The sequence below is a fragment of the Dermacentor andersoni genome, chromosome 10, assembly GCF_023375885.2.
Source record: "Dermacentor andersoni chromosome 10, qqDerAnde1_hic_scaffold, whole genome shotgun sequence".
NCBI classification, from domain to species: domain Eukaryota; kingdom Metazoa; phylum Arthropoda; class Arachnida; order Ixodida; family Ixodidae; genus Dermacentor; species Dermacentor andersoni.
In genome coordinates, this window is record NC_092823.1 from 73,679,601 (window position 1) to 73,686,428 (window position 6,828).

Below are 6,828 nucleotides of genomic sequence, written 5' to 3' on the forward strand. Positions count from 1 at the left end.
GTGAAGCATATAGACAGGTGCATAGAAGAGAAATTGCGAATGAAAGGGAAGAGACTGTTCAGTTTTGGCCTACTCAAAGAAAATACCACCCAGGAATGCCTTGTAAAATATTCGTTCTATGGTTGAATTTGTGAGGAAGGAGATTTCGAACAATATCATGAAGATATTAGCATAATTTTCCCCCGTCATTGTTCCCATGGCGCTTCTGTTGATTTCCAGTTAATTCTTGTTGTCGAACTCGAAGGGATTGAAGTTCAATGCTAAATTTAGAATTTAGAATTTAAATGGTTAGGCTGACTGGAGCCAGCGTATGTGGTAACTGAGGAAACTATACCCTCGGAATGGGGTCTTTTGGTGTATGCATAGTGACCAAGTAACTCCCCGCCCGCACCGTCATGTTTGATACCTTGTACGGTGAGAATGAAGAACGGATGTCCTTAATGAGAATGTCGTGAAGGCTGGATATTTTCTTCAGTCACTGTTTCATTGCTGGAAATCATAGGCCGGGCGGGATTGTTTATATTGGAGATGTTCGGTAGTAAGTAAAAGCGGCCGGCGACAGAGTTTCTCAGTATGAACACATTCAATGTCGCATCGGCTATCTTCCCTGCCTTGAGCACAGTCGTGACGACCTCCTTTCTCTGTAAGATTACTTGGGGGCCTTGTATAAAATATTGAGTTGCGCAGTTGGCTGAAAGCCTAGGCTATGTAATCGCTCCAATCACCTACCACCAATACAGCACCCTTGTCCGCAGAGTTCCCAAAGGACTCCCTTCCTTCTTTTAGACGCTACTGCGGACGGGTTGATGCCTCTCGCACTCTTATTATTGCCTTTTTAAACCACGCAAATATACATGTCCAAGTATATTTGTCGTGCTGCTCAGCATGTATCCATGATTTATCGGAAAGTCGAGGTAACTAATCATAGCTCCCTTCCACAGTTGCGCGGTCATGGAAGTATTCCTTTAGGTGTAATTTTCTCGCGAAATCATCTGTCTTGCAAATGTTGAAACTCATTTATCCTGGCACATGGCACCGAATACTGTACACGACGTTACTGGAATTACCGTGAAGATTTTGTCTAATTTTATATACAAAGAAGGAGTTTGATGCCTCAGCTTTTCTCTTGTCATGTGACGACAAACCTTGCAGGGAGGTTTTCCACACGGTCGACAACCCTTGGGCGAGCTGGGCTTCTGTGTACTCGCCCTGACTAAAAGATTTCTTAAGTTTTTGTTTCCTCTATATACTACATTAGGTGGCCACTGGAAGATAGTAGCGAGTCTGCTGCTCTGTTTAATGACTCAAAACACTGATAACGGTAACGACTCAGAACAGAGCTTACCAGTGGCCGTGCATTCGGTTCTTCAGCGATGCCGTAGGAGACGGTTCCTGGTTCGACAACGCCCACGGCGTCTTTGTCGACTCTCGCACTCACCCTTCCGCGTGATCCGGGAGCCTTCTGCGGTAGCGATGGCGCCGACACCGGCGATTGGCTGGAGACATATCAGCAATCCCAACAAATGAAATCCGTCAGTGATGCTGGCGACCATAATATTTTACTTGGCGGGAACCGCACGAATGTGGTTTCAAAATCACGAAAGAGAACTCCGAGACAGGTGGACCTGCAAGCAAGATCTATGAGATGTCTTCGGAAAACCTTTGGATCGGAAAGTCATTGCAAAGAAAGGGTTGGCATCACGACTTCAAACGTCCACCGAGGGTTACATCGCTGATATACAAGAGGAGCTCGCACTGTAGCGCAAGGCCCACGCTGAAATGCCTGAGTCTTGAAAAGTCGGGCATGTCTTAAAAGGTATGGCCAATGTAGCCTTCAATTTACTCATTCGTAAGAACTGTACTTCGAATAATTACGCGATCACGGAATGCAAGAGTTTTGAGCAGGTTAAAACCGTAGTATCTACCAGTCATATGCACGGCATCGTGACAAGGCTGCAACATAATCCTGTGAAGGCCGGCAGGACTGCCCGGCGCGGCAGCAGACTTCAGAACAGCTGACAAAGATTATGTGCCGTGAGCTAGAAGCATTGGTCTTGCGTCTCTGTACCTACCTGTCAACGATATATGCATACCTACGGTTCCCCTTGTTCTGCGCTATCGTGCGACAAAAATCGCCAATAACGGCTTGCAGTCAGTTTGAGCCGTGACCAGTTCCTGGCAAACCGAACGTACTTCGCTCGTGCATACTCAAAATCAGTGGATCCCTCGAGGTTCTCGCAACATGGCGGAGAGCCGAACCCCGAATGTCTGACATATTTTCTTCGCTTGTCGCCTCGTTGGTCCCGTCGTCCTATAGTGTCGCAACGCTGATCTTCGATATCCTTCTCGAAGCGCCCTCACCCAGACGGCGTTTTGCGTCATATCCAGCCGCAAGCCGTGCCGAACCTGCACACGACTGACAGTGCGACCGCATGGTGTTGTCGATCACCGTGGCAGAGCAGTCACCAGTCCTGTTGGCAGCAAAGTCGTCGCGCTTCATCTGTATGACCCCAGTCACGTTTCCCGTAACCGTCATTCCGACCTGGTAGTCCACGTAGACGTTGACGGTGTATTTGTGTGTGTACGTGAAGTATTCTTAAATAGAATTAAAGAGCTAAGTGCAGTGCCGTAACTGTCTCTCAGAGGAGGGCACCCCTACAGCACTGCACATGAAAAGGGTTGTGGGGAGAAAAAGATGAAGAGAGAGGAAAGGACATGGCGGTAGGGCCCAACACTCGTGTGCTCGGGTACGAGAGGGTTGGCCCGTGCCGCCTTTTTCAGCGCTTTTTCATACCGGAGCCCACATCTCAGGGATGAGCAACCATCTTCGTTTCCGCTTGAAGGAAGTCCTTACACCTGGCGCATCTCGTGCTATCCGAGTTGCTTATGGAGCAACGCTCAGTGTCCTTTGTATGTGCACTGCCCGAATAACTGTTACTAGTTTCAACACTTCCGTTTTATTTGGTTTTCTGGAATGGTGCTCCCATGACGACCTTCGGGCTAGACTTCTTATCGGACCATTAGGCACTGGTTGACTGCAGTGCTGGCCTCCTCCAACTCGATCTGCCTAATCACTGCCGTCCTCCAAAAAAAGCTGAGCCTCGTTTATTTCTGCAGATTTCATACGGTTGCCGCCTCAAGCCGCCATGTGTATGTTTTTGACGTGCTTCGCATCTGTTCCTGGCGGTGGCTGTGTGGCGACTCATAATGTCAATGTTCTCCTGCTACCCACAGATGCTGTGGCTCATACCATTGTGACTACTGCCAACAACCGCGTATTCCCCCCCTATCTTAAACTTCGGTTCAAGTACGCAAGTTAGCCCGGGAGACATGTCGCTCGGCAACGCTTCTCCGATCCACAATACCGCCATCTCCGTATTGGATGTTCCATCCTTGTTTGCAGCCACCTGCAGTCCGACCATTTGTGCAGCATCAGATCCCGGCATATATTCAAAGATGGTCGCTCATGACCAGCTTCCCAAAATGGCTGCACACCTCTGTCGCGTCTTCTTGTTTTATCGCGACACCTGTGACTTTGAGGATCGGACGCTGGGACAGACTTTCGTGATACACCGGTGATACCAGTCCTATCTGTCGACGTCCCTATAGGATGTCTTACGCATAACGCCAAGCTATCCAAGCTGAAGTACAAAAAATGCTAAGCAAAAGTGGAATTGAGCCCATTTCGACTCCTTGGGCGTCACCGATTGTCTTGGTCAGGAATAAGGATAACAGCTGGCGATTTTCTGTCGACTATCGCCAACTGAACTAGATCATAAAAAAGGGATGCGTACCTTCTCCGGAGGATTGGTAACGCTCTCGACTTCCTTCACGGATCCAAATCCTTCTCTTCAATCGACCTGCCATCCGGTTATTGGCAGATTATTGTTGATGAACTCGAAGATGAGAAGACCACTTTCGTTACACCGTACGGCCTTTATAATTTTGGGGCTACCTCTTTCGGACTTTGTAATGTCTAATCAAATTTCGAAAGAATGATGTATTTTCTCTTTTGGTGCTGTAAGTAGTCCACGTGCCTCTGTTATCTGGACGATGTCATCGTATGTTCCCCTATGTTTGACAGCCACCTCAGTTGCTTGGCCGCTATTGTTGAAGGTTTTAGGAAGACTAGTATTCAACTTAACTCTTCTAAATGGCATTTTGGAAGTAAACGTTCTTGGTCACCTCGTCAGTGCTACCGTTTTACATTCTGATCTTGATAAGATTCACGCCGTCAACAACTTTCCTGTACCCTGCTGAGCAAAAGAGGTGCGGAGCTTGGTGGGCTTATGCTCGAATTTTCATCGATTTGTTAAACGTTTTGCCAGTTTTGCGTGGCCAAAATCACCTTCTCAGCAAGCACATAGCAAGCGGATGAGAGTGTCGAGGGCGCCGGCTTCTCCGAAGAAAGTCAACGACACCTCTGATACTAGGCCACCTTGATGTATCTGCACCAACTCAAGTTTGCGCAGACGCCAGTGGCCACGCCATGGTGCTGTCCTTGCCCAGTAGGAAAATGGAGTCGAGCGCGTTATAGCCATCGCCAATCGGCTCTTGTCCCCTTCAAAGCGCAATTTTTCCTATCAGCGAGCGCGAGTGCCTCGCCTTAGTATGGGCAGCGGCTAAATTCCACCCTTACTTGTTTAGCCGCCTGTTTGCTGTCGTCACGGACATCCATGCCCTGTGCCTACTATCGTCACTGAAAGACCCGACTGGTCGCCGTTGTCGCTTGTCACTTAGACTCCAGCAGTATTCATTTGTTGTAATGTACTAGTCTGGCCGCTTACATCTGGACGCTGTCTGCTTGTGTCGTCATCGCGTCAATCCTCCTCACAACAGCAAACAGGATGCCGACGCTTGCATTCTGGCCATTTCTGACTTTCGCGACATCCTTAGTGAGCAGCGAAACGACGACTCTCTCGGGTCCACCACTCAGCCAATCAAATAAGAGTAGAATGAAATCGCCCAACCAGAATGTTTGTTCTTCATGACGACATTCTTAATCGACAAAATATCAGCTCTGATGGACCAGATGTACTGCTCGTTGTCCCTCGTGATCTTCGTTCAGCTGTTCTTGCTGAGATCCACGATGCAAACACTAACCGACACCATAGCATTTCCCGCACTTACGATAGAGTTCGCCGTCACTTCTTCTGACCAGACATTTACCAATCTGTGCGACACTACGTTGCGGCGTGCAACCTCTGCCAACCCCTGTGCGCTACCTGCTGGCCACCTTCATCCAATCGATGTCCCCACAGAGCCTTTCTTTCGTGTCGGCATGAACGTCCTTGGCCCCTTTCCTATATCAATTAAAGGGAACAAATTAATAGCAGTTGCAAGAGACCATGCTACCTGCTATCCGATTGCACGTGTCGTGCCCACGAGCCGCGCTACAGGTATATCAGACTTTTTACTTGTGGATGTGATTCTTAACTATGGCGCGAAGGCAGCTGCAGGCTGATTGTAGTTGCTGCTTCCTGCGCCAAGTTGTCGAAGGCATACTTCGTTCCTGCTGCACCGAACATAAGCTCGCAGCCGCATATCACTCACAAACAAAAACCGACTGACTGAACGTCGAAATCGCACCCTTACAGAGACGTGTATGTACGTTTTAGCAGGCTATCGTGCTTGGGACACCACTTTGCCCTACGTGACATTAGCGTACAATTCGTCGCGTCAGGATACCACCGGTTTCTAGCCTTTCTGCCTTTTGCTTGGTCCCCATCCCGCTCGGCCTTTTCACACCCTGCTCCCTTCAGTACCGCGACACACCACACAATACCCTAATGACGCCATTTGTTGGTCTGGTATGGTTTCCCACATTGCCTATTATCGAATTACAGCGGCTCAGGCGTCCCAAACACTCGCTACGAAAGTGGGTACCGAAACTTTGTCTTCGCTACCGGGAAGCTCATTCTTCTGTGAACTCCAGTTCGTCACATTGGCCTACCAGAAAAATTGCTCGCACACTATACCGGGCCGTATTCGGCATTACGATGATTAAGTAAAGTAAACTATGAAATCACCCCTGTTGAAGACATACCATCGTCATCCCAGCGGCGAACTGACGTCGTCCATGTGTCCTGCTTCGAGCCATAATATTCATCTAGTTCGCCATAATTAACAAGCGCCGGCATGGCGGTCCAGCACCGCGGGGGGTTATGTTACCTTGCATTTGGACAGGACCGTGTGCGAGCCCGAACGGCGAGACTAGAAATGAAATAGACTTCATACTCTGCGCTAACCCTGCCATCATACAAGATGTGGACGTGCTCAGCAAGGTGCGCTGCAGTGACCATAGCATGGTAAGAACTCGAATTAGCCTAGACCTGAGGAAGGAACGGAAGCAACTGGTACATAAGAAGTCGATCAATGAGTTAGCGGTAAGAGGGAAAATAGAGGAATTCCAGATCAAGCTACAGAACAGGTATTGGGCTTTGACTCAGGAAGAGGACCTTAGTGTTGAAGCAATGAACGACAATCTTGTGGGCATCATTAAGGAGTGTGCAATAGATGTCGGTGGCAACTCCGTTAGACAGGATACCAGTAAGCTATCGCAGGAGACGAAAGATCTGATCAAGAAACGCTAATGTATGAAAGCTTCTAACCCTACAGCTAGAATAGAACTGGCAGAACTTTCGAAGTTAATCAACAAGCGTAAGACAGCTGACATAAGGAAGTATAACATGGATAGAATTGAACATGCTCTCAGGAACGGAGGAAGCCTAAAAGCAGTGAAGAAGAAACTAGGAATTGGCTAGAATCGGATGTATGCGTTAAGAGACAAAGCCGGCAATATCATTACTAATATGGATGAGATAGTTC